This window comes from Desmodus rotundus, chromosome 10 (assembly GCF_022682495.2).
Source record: "Desmodus rotundus isolate HL8 chromosome 10, HLdesRot8A.1, whole genome shotgun sequence".
NCBI classification, from domain to species: Eukaryota; Metazoa; Chordata; class Mammalia; order Chiroptera; family Phyllostomidae; genus Desmodus; species Desmodus rotundus.
The window spans coordinates 10,160,051-10,180,587 of record NC_071396.1 but is presented as its reverse complement, the minus strand read 5'-3'; the positions used below and the strand labels follow the sequence as shown (position 1 = coordinate 10,180,587).

At 42.6% G+C, this 20,537-nt stretch overlaps 1 protein-coding gene across 7 annotated transcripts in view; it reads right to left on the bottom strand.

Moving 5' to 3' along the window:
- Window positions 1-20,537, bottom strand: part of DISP1 (dispatched RND transporter family member 1) — a 136,490-nt gene that overhangs the window by 46,119 nt on the left and 69,834 nt on the right. The window contains exon 1 of one of the 7 annotated variants that reach the window (XM_045184472.2): window positions 10,248-10,499. The exons of the other annotated variants lie outside the window; for them this stretch is intronic. The gene's annotated coding sequence lies outside the window, so the exon portion shown is untranslated. Of the gene's footprint in view, window positions 1-10,247; window positions 10,500-20,537 lie in introns of those variants that run through there. 7 annotated transcript variants of the gene reach the window in all.

Below are 20,537 nucleotides of genomic sequence, written 5' to 3'. Positions count from 1 at the left end.
GCATCATTAATTTATTCACCTTTTGGATAAAACTCCTCAAACACACACACACACACACACCTACACACACAAATTCCATTATAGAACTGTCAAAGCTAAGAAACCGAATTTTATAAAGTGTTTTAGTGAAAAGGCAAAACATTTGGAAATATCAAAACTTCAATCAAGTAGATGTTACTTCCCTCATCAGCCTTATTGACTTTGAAAATGGTCTGCCAATCCCAGCTGCCTTTCAGAATGGCTGTGCAGAGCGATTTTGAATTGTCACGGTAAATGCGGTGGCTCTCTCCTTCACTGACTCACTCCTGGGTATAAATATACACTATAAAACATAGTTTTATATGTTTTATGCAACATGCACATGCCATACCCAACACGAAGCAATGGCAGCTAAATGCATTATATTATCCAAGTAGTGGGAAGGCAGGGTGGGGAGCTGGTAAGAGTTCTGTCCTGACCCAGGGGCACAAACTCATCTCCCCTACTTCACTCCCTTAACTTGTGCCGCCTCAGCCAGATCTGCTCACTCAGGCTTGCGCCTGCTAAAGAATACATCCTCCCTTGTGTTGTTACCGAAACAAAAGCTTTATGGCAAATATTCTGAAAACAATTAAGCAGAAAGGCCACCTGAAAAGGCACTAGATTTCAAAAAGTCAGTTGAAGTTTAAGATGTTTATTTGTAGGCTTAAGTGAAAGGCCGTGTAGACAATGTAAGAAGCAAAACATGAGATAAAGGCAGTCATTTGCAAGAAGCAGAGCCTCTCACTGAGAGAAATGCTAAGGCACACGCCTCCTGCTACCAAGCCCTCTCTCTGGTCCTCAGCTGAGCTACCCCAGGTGATGGGTCTGCTGGGATGAACGGGAACCACCACGACTCCCGCTAACCCTTCCATCAGGAGGATGGAAGGAAGACTTTTCCTGGTTTGAGGGTTTGGTTCTACCATCCCAAGTTGGTTAGTATCTTGGAGAGTCTATTTTTTTTTTAAGTATTTAATTCAGCCCTGGCTGGTGCGGCTCAGTGGATTGAGTGCCAGCTTGCAAACCAAAGGGCACATGCCTGGGTTGAGGGCCAGGTCCCCAGTAGGGGATGTGCAAGAGGCAACCACACATTGATGTTTCTCTCCCTCTCTTTCTCCCTCCCTTCTCCTCTTTAAAAAAAAAAAAAGGATTTAATTTAATCAATCCTGTAGATTCTCACAGCTGTCAGGTGAGGTGCGGGAGTGGCAAGTATCTAACAACAAAATCTTCAAAAGTTTTCAAGTGAAACTGGGCTTAAAACAGGGTGTCATCCAGCTCTGACATCCTTCAAATCGCCCCGGAACCCCCTCTGGGCTCTTGTCAATTTCTTTTGTTTCCCTACCCTTCAACTGAATCTGCTTCTCCTCAGGAAAAAGCAATTTCTCTTTCTTTGTAACCAGAATTACAACTATCATCCCCTCTTATTTTGATTACAAATGAATCATTTTGTAGTTACATAAGAGTTAAACAGATTTTTGCAGGCCAGCCAAAGGACTTAATCACCATTTATAACATTTCCCCCCCACTGTGGTAAAATGCAGTTCAAATGCCAAATGACTGACTTACAAATGAAGTTTTGGAACAAAACCTGTTTCGTAACTTGGAGACTTCTTGCGGCAAAGTAGGAACTAGTGGGTAGTAAAGAATAATTTGAACTCTGGCTTTGGCTTGTAGTTGAAATAAGTCACATGAGCTTTCTGTGATTGGGTCTTTAATCATAAAGTGAGAAAAACCAAATTGACTTTATAAATAAGTGATGAATTATAAGTAAAGAAGAAGAAGCAGCAGAACCAGAAATTGTTCTCGGAAACGTGCATGAGTTACGTTCCATGGATGCATTTGTGCAGGAGTTCAGGGGACCAGGAGAGCCAGCAAAGGTTCCATCTGCGGTCAAGAGCTGCCCGAGGCCGAGAGAAATCTTATCTCTTTGGAACTGAGACAAATGAGGAAAGAAACTGACCTGAGCCTAGAGCAGAACAGGAGAGCAGATGAGCTGGAGGAGGGTCCACGTCACAAAAGGGCACTCTTGTGAGATAGTAAATGGAACGGATGCTCTGTGGTTACAAATGCAGTGATCAGAGTACGTATGGTGGAAGTTTAAGTCGGTTTTGGACCAAACATAAGGAACAGCTTTGAGAGACAGCTATGCTGAAATCATCTGTTTTCCCCGGGGCCATAACACGCAGGCGCTGCCAGAAATCTTGAGGCGCTGGCTCAGGTGTGAGGGGGCCCGTGGCCAGATACTTTAGTGGGTTTCCTGTTGTTCATGCATGTGATGTGTCAAAAGCAATACAAAGCCGCTAATCCCACTCTCCCTATTTCACCCTTTCTACCCGCATTTTAATGTCCTGGGTGCTTCAGAAGAGTGGGGGCTAGAAGGCCTTTGGCCAAGAACCACCTTTTGATTACTTTTTAAAATGTACGTTTTTCCCTTCGAATCTAAGTTCTTTACATGTATAAATTGGGCTAATAATCAATGCTCATCTCATAGGGTTACTACGAGAATGTAAAAATGTTTTGAAAACTGTAAAAGGCTGTGCATTTAGAGTGGAAGAATTATTATTGCTTCCCTGAGTGATGAGAACATTAAAAAGATATAGAATGCTGCTTCCTAGTTTGAAAGCCACAATTACGTTTTCAAATGGCAGCCGAGACCTCTGTGTCGTGGTAGGTCTGGATTTGACAGTCGACTATACCAGCTACTAACTTTGAGAACCTGGGTCAAGTTCCTTACACTCTTAGGGTCTCTAAGTCTTGGTTGTTCTTCGAGAGTTAAATCTGAAATGCAAATTGATGCAACCTTCTAAGACAGTAACATGACAACTACTAGTCAACATTTAAAATACCCTCATCTTTAACCAACGATGGTACTAGGCCTTTATCCTTTGGACCCACTTGATCAATGTGTAAAGATAAACGTACGGAAAAAATTGCTGACTGCACCACTGTTTGCACCGGTGAACACTGGAAACAATCTAAATTCTCAGCGGGAGAATGAAATTCTGCCATGTCCATACACAGGGCAGTACGCACAACAACAGAAAAGAATGAGCTGGAAAGAAGTCCAAAGAACATCTTTATGTGTAAATAAAAGCAGCCGCAGAACAGCCTACGTGGTGGGAGTCCCTTTGTTAAAAATGCGAGGGCACTGCACATACACAAGGTAATTTCTAGAAGGACGTAAGACAATGCCAACACGGTTTCCTGCTGGAGAGTTGGACAGGCTCCTTTGGAAGGGTGGAGAAGCCTTTCACATTTTATGCAACTTTTACTACAAATGTATTTCTACTGAATACTTAGGATTTTAATAAAACATAAAGTTTCTAGCACAATGACTAATAATGAACAAAAGGTAATTATTATTAACATTTAATAAATGATTCAGAAACATAATTGTTTGTTGGACCAAAGCTATCCATGAACCCAAAGTACCATGACTAGTTCCATTAGCATTACGCAGACACAACAGAGAAGAAATACGACACATTTCAATCATGTTGAAACGCAGGCAGAAAAGCCATCGGAGTTCATGTGATTAGAAGGGTCAAACAATGACATCCTACCCTGGTTTGGGACTCACAGAACTGAGCACCTGTAAGACATAAGGAAATGACCGTGCTTCAAAGACAAAAAGTAGTATGTCACTGAAAATGCTACCATGTAATCAGAGTGGGGTCTGTTTGGATTATCGAAGTTTTATTTGTCAATATATTACATACCAAAAGATGCTAATGACACACAATTTACCCAAAGGATGCAAAATATTTAGGTGGCTCCACAGCTAACAAAGAGTGTTATGCAAACCTCACAGTAACTACTTGGAACTGGAAGTCAGAACTGCTGGCGCGGCCAGAAAACCGTCAAGTTAAAATCGACACGTAATGCTGAAGAGGGTGCACAGACCTGTTCCAATTACCACAGTAACCATTTAGCAAAGCCATCACCATCCCTAACGAACACGGGGCTTGTCTAGCCTGAAGGACCATCGTCTCCATCCCCATCCACAGCCACAACAGCACACCTCTCTGGTATTTCCAAATGCTTTCTCACGCATGATGTCTCTTGAGCTGATCCTCCTAACAGCCCTCAGAAACACAGGTGTGGCAGGCATTGCACTCCATTTTCCAAAAGAGAACCCGAGACACGGTCAGCCTCAAATGGAAGGCCAGAAAGCCTGAAGCCGAGGTTTGGAGGGCTTCCTGCTACTCCACATTCATAAGCTCAGCTGACGTGTTGTGGAGAAACCCCTTGTTTCATCAGGTTCCTAACACCAAACCTAACAGTAAATGGGTCCCCAGCGAGGCCCCACATTGTAGCCAATCATCTCTTTCAGAAGAGTGACACTCCCGACAGCAGGATTTCTCCAGGTAAAATACACAAGGCCGAGCCGGTGCTTCTCAAACAGCAGGGAGCACTCGGCGAGGCCGAGATTCTGGTGCAGTCCACCTGGAGTGGGGCAGCAGGCTGCCCAGGTCGGGGGCTACAGGAGACAAAGGATTGGTCTTCGTGGTCACGAGACATTTAGACTCTTTGAAAATGATGTCAGTGTGACACCGGTACAGCAAAACCTGTCTCTTTAATCAAAGAATCGGGTACTTTTCAGGAACTAAAAAGAATGGCCATAAATAAAGAAATAGAATCTAATCTCTAAATACATATAATCTAATAAATAATCTAATAAATATATAATCTAATATGTAAATAAAGAAATATAACTTAATTTGTTGCCCCTTCTGAGACAAATTAAATTTTCTTGTTTGTCTTCAAGTTCATGAACTTTCTACCATTAAACTCTCCTTCAATAAGAACACAAACAAATATCTTCACTTAATCACCTATAAACATTGTATATGTTGCAAAGAACTGTTCAAAAATAAAGTATTATGGTTATTATTCCCCTTAAGCATCAACTGCAAAGCATTAGAAGCCATTGTTTTCAAAGGCACACTGTTATACATTTGGGAATCTATACTATTCCACTAAATATACATTTCATAAGAACCTTCTAGGTATTAGTATGCTTTCCATCACACCATGAAAAAAGCAAAAAGTCCAAAAGTAATGATAACTATTCTTTTATAATGAAAATTTACTGTTTCCTATTGAATTTATATTATCAAGAAGGTAGAAATAGAGGCAGGATCACAGATAGAGAGCAGGCTGACAGCTCTGGGCACTGGGGTGTGGAGGGATTGAGCAGAAAAGAAAATGAGGAGGAATCAAGAACACGGAGGACAGTGTGGTGATTGGGGGGGAGGGGGAACAAGGCATGGGGGGATAATTGGTGAGAGAAAAAAAAAATTTAAATATTGGCAGATCAAGTCCCCTCCCCCAGATGAGCAACAGCAAGAAGAACGAAAGCCAGCTAACTGTGGGAAGACACTGCAATGTATGTGCCGCGCACACCAGCAGACCCTGAACTCGGGAAGCCCGCCTGCTGCTAGATGTGGGTGAGGCTGTCGAAGCAGAGACGGCTGCACCTGCGGGGTGGGCAAGGGCGCTTTCAGGGCTGTGGGAGCGTGAATCCTATGTCTCTCCCTGATTTGATGTCCCATGTGCCTTTGGCGACAGGTCCACGAGTGTGTGGGAGGAGAACTGTGGGTGTAAAATACAGTTTATCTTTCACAGTCTGGTAAATGATGGTCAATAACATCCTCTTTTCAGTGTAAACTTCGTCTTCCTACAAATACATTTCAAGAGAGAGCTCTTTTCCAAGTTCATCCATAAAAGTTATCATTCCGCAGAACCTTCCCCACTTCCCCCGACATTCACCAGTACTATATCCATAGTGTCAATGCCCTTGACCGAGAGAGAGGCTTCTTAAATCTTTGAGTTCCTATTTCAGGTGAATTTAAATTGTATTTAAATTCATTTGTATAATTAAGAACATACAAAATAAAACCAGAGAAGCTTTTTATAAGCAGAAATATTTGTCCAGAAAATTCTAGAAGCCCTCAGACCCGTTGTTGACTAAACCCAAGAACCAGCCAAGACATTGTTAGTCCCCTGCAAATGCTGAAGGGAAGGCAATAAATACAATAAATATTCCCAGAGTTGTGAGTGTGTATTGCAGCCACCCCAGCCCTTAGCACACTGCAATCACCTCCGCAATAAATAAATAAATACATACATACAGACAGACAGACACAGGGCCCTGGCCCCACAGGTTGTGATTTCATTCACACTGTAACGGGGTGTGGCACGAGCATTTTAAAAAATGCTCCCCGGATGATTCCCATGTGCAGCTAGGGGTGAGAACCAATGATTTATACTTTGTAAAATTAATGCTGATCAACTTATAAGAGCAAGCAGCTGCCACTCAAAATCTTCAACACTCAAAAAATATTGCTTGAAATGAAGAATGTTGCCGTATATTCAAACGATAGACCTGCTACTTCGCGTTAGAGAGGCTTTGTATTATTTGGACGATCTTCACCTTTTTTTGTTACAATGAAAAGCGGTTTCACCTATAGTACCTGTGAGGCTCTAAGGGTAGGGACAAGGGTGAAGCTAAGAGAAGCCCTTAGTAAGACATCAGTTTGAAAGACCACAGGGTAGAATCTATGTGGGACAATGCTGTGGAAATAGAAACAAGTTGTCACACAGCCTCGATTACTTATAGATCATTTACATAAAGGTTAGGATATAGCTAATTTGTCTACTGAGTTTGACTCTCAAGAAAAAATATATCCCCAATCCCTGTCAAACTCTAAAAAGTGAAGCCCAAGCGCCTTTATTAAAAGAGCAAGTTTCCTCAAGTTTTATGCTAAAATGAAAAAAAAAAAAAGTACAAGACAGAAAAGAAAAAAAAATGTGATTGCATGTTAAGCCTCTTAAACGTTCCAATTCCAGAACCAGACAGCTTCCAGATACCAGGCCTGCTATCCCGCCTCACATCCCTGCCAAGTAAGAATTACAAGACGCTTTGGTAACAAACAGGCCTCTCAAGCTGTGATAGGCCTATGGTTGCGCCATCATATTTCATCGCAAACTATTCTGGCTCAGCTGAAATTGCAAAATAGGCGAGTTTTCAGCCGAACAATCTGTGTGGGTGACCACGGCTCTGTCTCAGAAACAGGATCAGACGACAGCTTCAGCAACGTGGGTGAGCAGCTCACAAGCTGTCTAACATCCTCGTGAACGTTGAGTATTTCACACATCTCGAAACCTCAGAACTTCGCCGCTCAAAGGGAAAGAAAACCATCACTTAGGTAAGTCAAATCAAGAAAATTCTATTCCCACATACCGTGAGGCAAAAGAAAGTGAGAGAAGTTTTATGATGGCTTCCAGAAAGCCGAAAATTGAGATCAATCCCCACAAAGACCCGGAAAGTTGTTTGGGCTAGATGGTAAGGTGCTGTTTTTTAATACCCCATTTAGGATTAGCTCAGCCTTCCCCACAAATGCTGAGTGTCTGACACCACCAGGCTCCATCCCCCGCCCCCTGCTGTTTGGGGACGTGTGAGAAGCAGCAAATCAGATTTCCTGGGGCAGCTCCCCAGATGGTTCTTCCCTGCAGAGCCCACCCCACAACACCTCAAAGGCACCCTTCCGCCTCCTGAGCCACTTGGGAACCAGCTCTCAAAGTTTTTACATCAAACCCAATGAAAGATGTCCTTTTACTTAAAGGACTCTGAGATTTTAAGCTCAGGAAAGCCTCAAATTTTGACTCTTTTTCTTACTTGAACTGGGTCAGTAAATAAACTTAGCAAGAGCCTCCGTATACCCTTCAGAAATCTTTCTCTATTTCTTCCTTAAACTCTCACACTAAATGCTTGTGAGTTCTGCTATTTGCTTCTCCGTACACATTAGATGCACTGAAATTATATTTACTGTTCACGTGGGGTTTCCCATTTGCTCACACAGGAAACTAGATCCTATTTTCCAGTTAAGCAGGTGAATGACCTTATTTATAAGCATATAATACACACCTACAGGCTCCCTGTGAATAGTTTTTTGCAATCTAATATGTGAGCCTGTTTAATAGTGACTAAAATGATAAAAGAATTGAAATGAAGATAAAGAGAACAAAGCCCCCCTCTTGGCCAAGTCTCGCTTTTCTAGTTTATTATAGTTGCTTTGCTTTATATTTCTCCAAAAGGCTGACAGGCTAAGCGGTTCATTTGTCTATCTCCTGTGGTAGGATATGATCAGAAATGACCACATTTTTTTAAACTAGGAAATGTTCCTATGGTCCACGCGCCGAGGATGCCCGTCACCCACTGTGCGCTGTGAGGGAAGACTTGCGCAGCTCGAGCGCTCTGCTCCAGCCCCCGAGTCAGAGCATGTGGAAGGCAAGGCCAGCTGGGGCCCAGCCGGCACTGGAGAGCACATTCCCCAGCGGTTGCTGAAAAGGGTTGACTGGTTCGGTAAAAATTACAAAGCCAGTTGGGACTGGATTAAATGTGGGATGAATCAATTGCATAACACCTGTCATCTCCTGGACTGAGGTAACGCTAACACGCGCACGTGTATTTTCTCTAGTGTGTATGGAACTGACTGGGGGGACCCTGGTGCATAAAACCATACAGGCCTCAAGACCACAGATCTGTGCACATCTGCACACCGCAGCCTGCACCCGCGCCCAGAGTCCAGTCTCCCGCCGCCACTTACCCCCCCTTCGCCCTTCCACCCCCCCCTTTCCCTTTCCCTCTGGCAATCCCCATACTGTGGTCTGCCTTTTTTTTTCCTTTTTTTTTTTTTTTGCTTGATCCCTTCACCTTTTTCACCCAGTAACACGGATTTTCTAAAGTGCTTTGTAGGGCAATCATTTCAGATCCCTAAACATTACCCATTTTTCATAATCAAGGCAAACAGTTCATGCTCACAGTTCATCTAACTCAGGCCTAAGATGTAATTATGTGAAGCGAGGCAAGCAGGAAAAATACTCTGCCTTCTTCTTGTACACTGAAACAGAAAGTTGCAAATGATGCACAACCCAGTAAACTATTTCAATATTCAAGATTTGGGCAAGGGAAGCATTCTAAAATAGTTTTTTAGAAATGCAAAATTTTAAAATAAATAAAATAATTCAAAAAAGGCTACTCGTTTTAACATTTTAGAAAGCAGAAATGTGTCAGCAGACATTAAAACCGTGGGAAATAGTGACCCCACTGTCTGTGAGCGAAACACTATTTCAGGGCTTATTTATGGAGTTTGGTGACTTCCTAGCCATCAAAGGGAATTGGAGGTTTTTAAAATTATAAATACTATCATCTCCAAAAACCCTCTAGTGGGTAAAAAGAACATATTTCATTCTTTTCCTTTCAGCAGGAATACCTGCCAAATAAAATTTTAGCAAATTGTGAAGTATGCTCTCTCTTTCTTTCTTTCTGCATCTTCAGTGAAGAAAGTCATTACAGCCACTCAGTGACTTGCACGAAATATCTCAGTTTTATGGGATTTTTATCTAATGTTTAAAAATTTACACTTTACTGTCAGGCACACAAATAACTCACAAGTTAAATTGGTTTGAATTTTTCTACCAGTCACATATAAATCATCCATTCTCACTTTAAGCAAAAGTAAATATGGCAAATATATTCCAATTTCTACTTTAAGTAGTAAATCCAATTATAATATAACTACCATTGATACAATTGAAATGCACACAGTACACGATAAGACATTGAATCAACTCAAATACAACTGGAAGACGTGTGCCAAGCCGTGCACTCGAAATGAACATCGATACGCATTGGGCTTGCTGTGGAAGCTTCACTCTCAAGCGGTTATCTTCACGGGACTTCTGTTTTCACAGGTGGGAAAATGCTAATATTTTACTACTTTCTTACAATATTTGATTCACAAAAGTGATTAAAGTGATTCCTACAATGCTGCATCTAGTTTGCCACCAACTGGAAATAAGAGAAGCCCACGTTTTGCAACTTCTTTGATTTAGATAGTGGTTACAGAAAAACCTCAGAGCAGGAAGCAGTGTGAACTGCTTTAAGTCTGAGGTTTCCTACCAACTTCACAAAGCAAGCCCATTTTAATAAACCTTCCCAAGAAACAAACAGCTTTGCCCTAGCTTCCTATGCTAGACTACATTCAAATAAACGTCGGATTTTAACGCATGGAGAAGTGGTTCCAAGTTTACACTGAATAAGAAATTGTGAGCTGGAGTTTTGAATCCAATTCTAGAAGCGCAGAACAAAGTTCAGTTTTTAAAGAAATTCTCCCCAAATCTCAATCTGGCACACAGCGACGCATGAGGAAGGCTATATTTACCTTGATGTTCAAAGCAGCGAGTTCCCCGGCTCGGCTGGGCTGGCAAATGATCACGGTCGCAAAAGCCCTAGCAGGCGGCAGGAGCCCAGCCCAAGGGAGAGCTACCAGCAGTCGGCGGCGGTGGGACAGGCTGAATGACAAGACCGTGCAGCTCGCTTTGAGTCTGGCATGTGAGGGGCTGGGACTTGCAGTGTTTGCTCTCCGATAGGGCAGGAGTTTTTCTCCTACTTAACCCCTAGGGGCAAGGTCTTAATAATGGTAACAGCTGGCGTGCAGGGGGCTCCATCTGAGCACGAGGTCAGCACGCCAGGATATGAAGGTGACATGTAACTTCTAGCCTTTTCCTGCCTCTGCGGAGGAACTGCACGAGGGACTGTTTTTAGTTACACGTTCCTTTGATCTTTCGGATTTAAAGTTACTTAGTAGATTAAAGCCACGGCAGCTGATATTATTTGCTTGCTTAGACTAACTTAAGTGTCGCCGTTTCAGTTTTCTGACACGCGGGGCTACTACATTTAAACTAACACAAATAAACACCACCCCGCGTTTATTTCCAAGTTCCGGGGATTCCTGTGTTCTTTCACAAATGGCATTTGAGCCCCTGCTTTTTAGGGCAGACAGTCCCTAGTTTCCCAAAGAGGAATAGCCTTCTTTATTAAAGAGGAAAGTATTGTTTGAAATGGTTACAAGTGCTCTCTCTTCAGTTCTCCCAAACAGAACACAGCAGTTTGTTCAGTGAATTTGGCACTGCCTTAACGGATGTGTGGCCCGCAGGACAGACAGCCACAACACACAGACCTTGTAAATGCCTGCAAACAAATGCTTTGCATCTGCATACGCCATCCATCGGCAAACAAGTGATAATTCACTGACGCCGTGAAATCTGACTCTTCAGGACTTCTTTAATAAGAGCGTGCAAACAACTCTTTCAACAGGCTGCACTAATTATATGACAGCACTTTCAGACTTACAGAAAATAACAACAGAAGCACAAGCAATCCAAGAAAAAAAAATAGATACAATTGGACATTGTCAAAATAAAAAATGTATGTACATCAAAAAGACAATCCACAGAGTGGGAAGAAATATTTGCAGATCATATATCTAAGAGGCTAGTACCATAATATTTATAAAAACTTACAGTTCAATAATAAAAAGACAAATAATCCAATCTAAAAGAAACCAGTTATGAAATAGACCTTGTCCGAAAGAAAATATACCAAATGGCTAATAGGCACATGAAAAGATGCTCAGCATCACTAATCATTAAGGAAATGCAAATTAAAACCACAGTGAGATCCCACTTCACATCCACTAAGATAGCAATAATCAGAAGAAGAAAGGAAGGGAAAGAACACTTGTCGGCAAGGACTGGAGAGACTGGAACGCTCATATACAGCTGGTGGGAATGTACAATGATGTAGCCACTATGGAAAACAATCTAGCAATTCCGCAAACAATTAAAAACAGAGTTACCATATGACGCAGGAATTCCACTCCTAAGTGCAGATGATTTTCACTCTTTGTGCAGTCTGCATTTGCAAATTTGCTAACACTTATTTGTAATCCCCAAAAAACCCTCTCGGTGCTGTCCCAGTGCTCAGCCGAACAGGTGCACAGAGGGGTGAAAAACCTGAGTCCTGCACGCATGCGCCCAGGTGAGGACAAGCAGGTGACTCCGCCCTCTGGTTTCAGCTCGCCGTTTGTCAATAAGTGTTCTCTTCGCAGTCTAGGTGGTGCCACTTTCTTCACATTTTTGTGCCTTTTGTTGGTAATTTCACTGTTAAAATAGCCCCAAAGCGTAATGTGCAGGGCTGTCTGGTGTCCCTAAGCTCAAGAAGGCCGCGATGGGCCTCACGGAGAAAACACACGTGTTAAACAGACGCGCACACGATGAGGCCACGTAACAACTGGTTGTGGAAAATGCAACCAGAAACTCGCGGTAACTGAATCCTGCATTTCCCTGTGAGGCAATGACTCAGGACTCACCAATTCAGTCTTTAGGAAACAGAACTGCCACACAGAGAGAATCAACTGTAAATACCCAAGAGAACTGCAAACACATTCATAAAAAACTGTGCACACACGTCCATAGCAGCATTATTCGTAACAGCCAAGGAAGCCACTCAAATGTCCATCAACAGAAGAGTGGATAAACCACATGTGTCCGCCCAACGCGGTGGAATACTATTCAGCCCTAAAAAATGAATGTCCGACACACTACAACATGGATGAACCTTGAACATATTATGCTACTGAAAGCCAGACACAAAATGTCAGATATTGTGTGATTCCATTTATATGAAATATCCAGAATCGTCAAATCCACAGAGACAAAAGGGGGATCAGGGGCTGCCAGGGACTTGGGGGTAAGGACAGAGACAGGGAGTGGCTGCTCATAGGTAGGGAGTTTCTTTCAGTTTCTGCGATTGCACAGAGGGGGTGTTTTGTGACTGGACAGTGGGGATGGTTGTGAGTACATTACAACCCACTGAACTGTACATGTTGTAACGATGAATTTTATGGTATGTAGAGATAGATATCTATATCAATAAAAAAATAAAGAACATATACATTTCCAGCCATTTGACCAACAGTTCTCAAACTCGAGTGTGTGTCAGAATCTCCTGGAAGACCTGCTAGAAGGCAGACTGCTGAGCCCCATCCCAGACACTCTGATATTGATTCTGAGGGCCCCGGGCGGGACCTGAGCATTAGCTTCTGTGGAAGTCTCCAGGTGACGCTGCCGCTGCTGGCCTGAGACCCACCCACGTTTCGAGAGTTCCCGTGTTAAAGACAATGTATGAGCTCGCAGAGGGGCAGAAAGAGCCCGTCTCACAGAGGAAAACCACAGCAAGCGGGAGGGAGGGAGAAGAAGCAGCATTTCGTCAGGTAAATATATTAAAAGATTCAGTCCCCAGATCTTAGGGTACGCTGATGTCATGCCATATGTATGCCAAATGCTATAATACGTAAAATCCCCACAAAGGAACTGGAGAGTTAAAATGCGAGCGGGGGTATTTAACATTCCTCGGTGACTCGAATACTCTCTTGGTTTAGTTTAGGGGAGCAGCTAATCCATCTCATTGTGCTTGTCCCTGCAAGACAGGCACACCAAGGTTCCGGGAAACTCCTCACAGGAGGCCAGCTGTCACAGAAACCAGAGACCTGGACTCCCCCACTCAGAAACTCGTCAATTCTAATTCACATTTTTAGATAGGCTACTGATTTGCACATTTCACCACTTTATTTAAAACCGTTGGGTTTGTGTAAAAATAGAGAATGTAAAGCATGCTTTAGGTGTTGTCACATGGAATGCATTTTACAAATAATGGGATTATTTCCCATAGCTTCAGTATGTTTCTCAGTATGCTACTTAGAGTGGAAAGGAGAACGCTGGTAACTTCACCACAGTTCTAATGTTCTCTGAAAACCACGTCCCTTTTCTTCTTAGAGCACGTTCTTTAGAAACCTTTCTTTCTTCGTTATTAGAGAGGGAACACGCAAGAGGGAGAGACACAGCACTTGGTACTTTTGAAAAACTGGAAAAAAACATCAACCACCTGCTGATTCACAAACTCACATCTGAACTCAGTTCAAAACATCATTCTAGATTTTGTTATATTTATTAACATTTAGAAGTCCCATCTATTAATCTTTATGTGTGTGTGTGTGTTCAATGTCAAAACAATTATGAATAAATAAACTGTGGTCCAAGGTAGACAGTGGAGTCCCTTAAAAATCAGCAAGATTCTTCTTTCATATGGTCCTGTCAAGAGCTTAGCCATTTGAAAGTGCAAGTTCAGAAAAAGTCATCACGGGAAACTTTTGCAGATGATATTCTACATAGTAGAATATTTCAGTGTTTCTGGAATACGGACACTTAGGACTTTAGCCCAGAATATTATGCTGCTCAAGAGTCGGTGGAGTCTTGAAGTCCAATCTCAGCTCTGCCTCTCACTAGCTCTGTAACCTTGAACCAGTCACTTAACCCAGAGGTTATAGCCATTTATTTACAAAACCCATAGATTGCATGAGGTGCCCTCGCAAGTCCCTCCTGACTCCGAATTCAGTTTCTATGGATTTGGATATCTCTGCAAATGGATAAACTAAATCCCAGTTTTTACTATTCAAATTTTGATTAGGAAGAGATGATACATTCAACATTGAGTTAGCGATTCTGGAGCAAAGACTGGCCACTTGGTAAGCAGACTGGAGCAAAAACAAGATAATTGAATGGTCCTTCCCCAATACTCATTTTCTTTACATTTCCGCACTTCCCAGCACCACTGGCCACACTGTTCTCCTTGCTGTTTCTATTATTCGAAGATTCTCTGCCTCTTTAACCTCTATTCCATTCTCCTGGCAGGTCCTCCACATTCTCTTATTCTAAACCTTAGGCAGCAACGTCCACGGCTGTCATCCTTTGTCCTTTCTACTCTACGTTCCTGCCTATGTCATCACTTCCAACTTCTAAGTTCTGTTTCTGCAACTTTTGTTCTGCGGGGGCTGGAAAAACATTAATGCTTTTCTTCCCACCTTCTAAATTCTGGCTGGTCTGAGAATCAAATGAACAGAGATTAACAGGAGAAAAGTCAAAGTATTAACACATTCCTGTGGGGGCTCCACATAGACAGGAAAATTCCAAACACAGTGAGGCAGCACTGGGTACGCAGGACCTTTCGGACAAAGGAGAAGGGATGGGGCGAGGGTACTAGGTTTCAGAGGTGAGAGTGAGCAATTTACAGGTAGTTGGGGGAGAGGGGACCTCACCGTGGCTAGGGGACTTGGAAACAATGGGACATGGAGTGGGGAGGTTATCTGGCTAACAGGCATCTGCCTGAAGCCCTCCTGGGTACCACACTTAATTCAAATTGGGCTCAGGGGGCGTCCTAAGATCTCCTTCCAGAAGCAGGTTTCTCTGCCTGAATCTCTTTGGCAGAAAAGAGGGGGAGGGTCTGAGTCTTCCCAATAAACAGCTTAAATCCGTACCCCACAAAGGCAGCTTCAGGGGGTGTTTATATTTATTCAATGTGAATTCTGAATATTGAACGGCAGCTTCGGTCCCGTCAGCTCCCTAAGGACATTTCGGTGTGTCTGTCCTGCCAGCAGCGCAAACTCAGTAACCTCAAATATCAACTGTCTGACCATCCTCGAATGACTCCGTGATTCTTCTCTATTTGCTCTTTGCCACGTGAGCCCCGAAGTTTCACTTAGATGTTTACTTAGTGGACATCAGATTGGTGCTGCATCGTGATCTTGCATGAGGGTCGCCCTTGACCTTTATACCACCTCCTGCCCCCGTTCATTTGTTCTCAAGACCAGCCATTGTTCCGTCCGCCCATCCTTTCCTTCCACCCCCCCCCCCCCCCCCCCCCCCGCTCCCACTTTCCACGTACTCCTTTCCCTCAGATCCCGGCAAGCGCCTACCAGTGCGACCCAACCTGCAGACTCCTGCACTTCCAATCCAGCCTCTGGCCCCTCATCACAACAGCATGTCACCACGCGGCTCCCCAGCCCCGAGAACTGCACTGGCTCCTCCACGCCCACCAATGAGGTGCAAACACCTGAGTGGGCCTGCACGGCCCTCCGATGTGGGGGCCCTTTCCCACCCTACTCAGTGCCCTTGCCAAGCAATGTGCTTTCGCCCCCTCAGCACTTATGCCATTCCTTCTACCTGCAGTGGCCTTTGTGCACCCTTCCAGCAGCCACAATCCCATCCATTCTTTACAATGTATGAAAAATAACGTATCTTCCAGGAAGCCTTCCCTGATTGCCTAAACCAGAAATCCTCTGATCCAATTCTCTCTGATGCACCCAACACGCATTAAATTTTTTATCCCGGTTATCTGTACGCCTCTTTTACCTTCTTAATCTTACCGCACAAGCTCTCCTATTATATTATCATTTTATACCCCTCAGGACCATCCAGTACCTGAAAAAATGACGTTTTACAGTTTGTTACTATTACCTATGTCTCTTATTAAACAGAACAAATGTAGTTTTGAAATGTAGTCTGCAAAATAAAATTCAGTAGACAAAAGCCTGTTTTCCTGCTGACTTCTATGGGCCCCAAGGACCACTTCTAGCGTGGCCGTGGGAAAGAAACAACAGCCAAACGTTCAATATACTTTACGTATGACTGCAATGCTACTCTCTTCTCTGCTCTTAAATTCTGAGTATTGGGCAGCTGCTGAAGGGCAGGAGATGTCAGTAGTTGGCTTTTCTCACTTTTCTCTGAACCGGAAGAGGTCGCTCTAGCAGCTAATGCGCAAGCTTATTCTTGGGCAGTTTTTAAAATTTCTTTTTGTTTTGTTTTGACAGTAGAATTGTCCTTGGCATTAGCAGAAATAACCAATGAAAACAAATAAAAGAGCTTCCCCCCCGTGAGCCATTAAATTTAATAGACTTTCTGCTTAATTGCCGATTGATTTTATTGCAGCAATTATGATTTCTGTGATAAAGTGTCTTGGAAATATGTGAATCTGGGAAGCTTAGTTTTTATTCATTCTATCTCGTCCTTGATTTCATTAAAAACTATCATTACAGTTGACCCTTAAACAGTGCAGGGATGCAGGGTGTCGGCCCCCGGTGCAGTCGAAAATTCACATTCAACTGCCCAGAAACTTAACCGCTAGCATCTACTGTAGGCCAGAAGCCTTACCAATGACATAAAGCTGATTAGCACATATTTTGTCTGTTAAATGTACTACCTACTGTGTTCTTACAATAAAGTAGGCTAGAGAGAAGCAAATGCTATTAAGAAAATCATAAGAGAAAATACATGTATAGTACTGTATGTATTTATTGAAAAACCCCACATGTAAGTGGACCCACACAGTTCAAACCTGTGTTGTTCAAGGGTCCATTGTAACCCAGGAAGCATTAAGGTCGTCCAGAATGAAATTTACTTATTAATATATATGCCCAAAATGTTAATGAAGGTCAAAAGCTAGGGCGTATATTTTAAAGCAAGATGCATACAGATTAGTAACTTTCAGACAACGGTAGTCTTTTTTTTTTTTTTCTGTGAAAAAAAATCTTACTAGGCAATACAAAAAGTAGACAAAAATTTGAGCCCTCCCTAATTGAGCAAAAAAATTATTTAAAAAACCCTTTTTAAAAAATGTGAAAATAACTCAAGCAGGTTAGTTTGAGGTCTCACAGTGGAATTCTGGTGAACATTTTGCCTTGACGTGTGAGCAGCATAAACAGCTTGCACGGGAGTCTTCCTCCCACACCAAGTGTGAAGAATGTGTTATGTCTTAGAGGAGAGAGGAGGCTCAGATTTGATAGCTTTCTATCAAAAACAGGCTGGATCGTTTCAGCCAGAACAACATAACTAGACTGTGGATCCTCCAAGAGTGTACTCTTGAGATGCGCAAAGACTGAAAAGCAAAGCGTAACACACCCATGGGCCCTGGAGAGTTCCCAAAGTATTTTTGGTTTGCAATCTAGGATTTCAAAATAAGATGTTTCACTTTTGTAAAGATGCCCCTGGCATGAGCTGCAAGCCTAGAATGAAGACCACTGTGTCTTAACTCTAACTGAATCTGAATATTATTTTAACACCTTCCGTTCCATTGCTACCAAACCTTAGATCAGTCCACGTGAATGCGGCACGCCTACGTTCAGAGGGATTATAAGCAATAAATAGAAATTTCCTGTAAATCAGACCTCTGATACTTATGGAGAAAGTTATCCTTACTTTCCTTATGTCATAAAATAAAACGACCTGCAGGTCAATTTTCCAAAAGTCAGACTGTACAGGAAAATACATGTCACTCGCATACGAACACCTGTCACCATTGCTGGGAGCTCAGATTAAGCAATGCTGCGACACGCCCCGTGCCCTGACACCAAATGAAGCTGTGTAGAAGAAGGCAAATGAACAGTCTAACCCTATTTTATCTACTTATACTTCTTGTAATGTGTGGTCATGTTATCTTTGGCAGGGAAGGAGCCTTAAATTACTCAGACTCTGAGATAGAATGCGTTACTAGGGTCAGGTATTTCGCAAATGCAGCGGGAGTTGTATCATAGGTTGACAACAGACTTATTAGTTATTCACAAGCTCACGCAGTTCAAAATTATAAACTTCGTGCTACGTCTGGCTTCAGAAAGTTTTCTATATGGAATAAAAATCTGTGAGATGGCTGTTAAAAGATAAGAAATAAGGTAATAACAAAAGAGAAAGGAGTGAGGATATTTATATCAGAACTTAGGAATGCAAGATCTATACTAGAAAATTGTACTTAGGTCTCTCAAAAGTCTTTAAAAATATCCCAGCATAGCAGTGGTTTACACTTAAACCACACGCATGGCTGAAAGAATATCTACTTATAAATGGGGTTCATTAGAGACTAGGATTATCTCTCTAAAATCAATAAATTAGAAGAAACTAGGATTAGGCCATGGAAGATAAAAGTTATCTTAACATGGTTAAAGACAGCATGTCACAAAGCTCTGTAAATGCCACTTCAAAAACACGGGAACGAAAACCATCACAATGATTGATACGCTCCACAATCGGACTTTTCAACATCAAGGTGTCTTGGGCGCACTCAAGGCAAACCCCCGGGCCAAAAGCTGGGTACGTTCTAGCTGGTCATCACGGGCCCTGAGCAGGAGACCTCCCTGGGCTGTCAGCCAGAACGCAGCTCCTGGCCACGGACTGCGAAGGCTTCAGCTCCAGTCAGGCGGGCTGACCTGACGAGGCAGCTGCCCCGGACCATCCCGAGCCACCCTGAGCACGCTGTGACGTGTGCTACTGGACTCCGCGTCCTCTGAAGACTCAGAGAAAACCTGCCCCGGACTTCCTTAGCCTTCAGCGGCTTCGGAGAAGAAAAATCCACGTGTTTTGTTAACCTGTTCCCAGGAACTCAACTGACTTAAAACCGCAAAACTGTTGATAAACATGTAGGGGGAAATGTTTCGATTGAATTTAAACATTTCTATTCCTTTATAACAAAAAAAAGACTGTATAATGAAAAGGACCATGACTAAGACGCGACAAGCCTCGGCTCGAGCGTGGCTTTGGTGCCAAAGGAGACGATGATAAAGCAACAACAAAATAAGCGTACAGTTATTTATTTATTTATTATTTTTTTACATTTAATTTTTCTTTTTTTTTAAATATATTTATTGATTATGCTATTACAGTTGTCCCATTTACCCCCCTTCACACCACTCCATCCTGCACACACCCTCCCTCCCACATTCCCCTCCTTTAGTTCATGTCCATGGGTCATACATATAAGTTCTTTGGCTTCTACATTTCCTATACTATTCTTACCCTCCCCCTGTCTATTTTCTACCTACCATTTATGCTTCTTATTCTCTGTACCTTTCCCCCCTCTCTGGCCCTCTTACTCCCCTGTTGATAACCCTCCATGTGATCTCCATTTCTGTGTTTCTGTTCCTGTTCTAGTTGTTTGCTTAGTTTGCTTTTGTTTTTGTTTTAGATGTGGTTGTTAATAACTGTGAATTTGCTGTCATTTTTACTGTTCATAGTTTTTATCTTCTTTTTCTTAGATAAATCCCTTTAACATTTCATATAATAAGGGCTTGTTGATTATGAACTCCTTGAACTTGACCTTATCTGGGAAGCACTTTATCTGCCCTTCCATTCTAAATGAAAGCTTTGCTGGATACAGTAATCTTGGATGTAGGTGCTTGCCTTTCATGACTTGGAATACTTCTTTCCAGCCCCTTCTTGCCTGTAAGGTCTCTTTTGAGAAATCAGCTGACAGTCTTATGGGAACTCCTTTGGAAGTAACTGTGTCCTTTTCTCTTGCTGCTTCTAAGATTCTCTCCTTATCTTTAATCTTGGGTAATGTAATTATGATGTGCCTTGGTGTGTTCCTCCTTGGGTCCTACTTCTTTGGGACTCTCTGAGCTTCCCGGACTTCCTGGAAGTCTATTTCCTTTGCCAGATTAGGAAAGTTCTCCTTCATTATTTGTTCAAATAAGTTTTTAATTTTTGTTCTTCCTCTTCTCCTTCTGGCACCCTTGTAGTTCGGATGTTGGAACGTTTCAAGATGTCCTGGAGGTTCCCAAGCCTCTCCTCGTTTTTTGAATTCTTGTTTCTTCATTCTTTTCTGGTTGGATGTTTCGTTCTTCCTTCTGGTCCACACCATTGATTTGAGTCCCAGTTTCCTTCCCATCACTATTGGTTCCCTGTACATTTTCCTTTGTTTCTCTTAGCATAGCCTTCATCTTTTCATCTAATTTGTGACCAAATTCAACCAATTCTGTGAGCATCCTGATTACCAGTGTTTTGAACTGTGC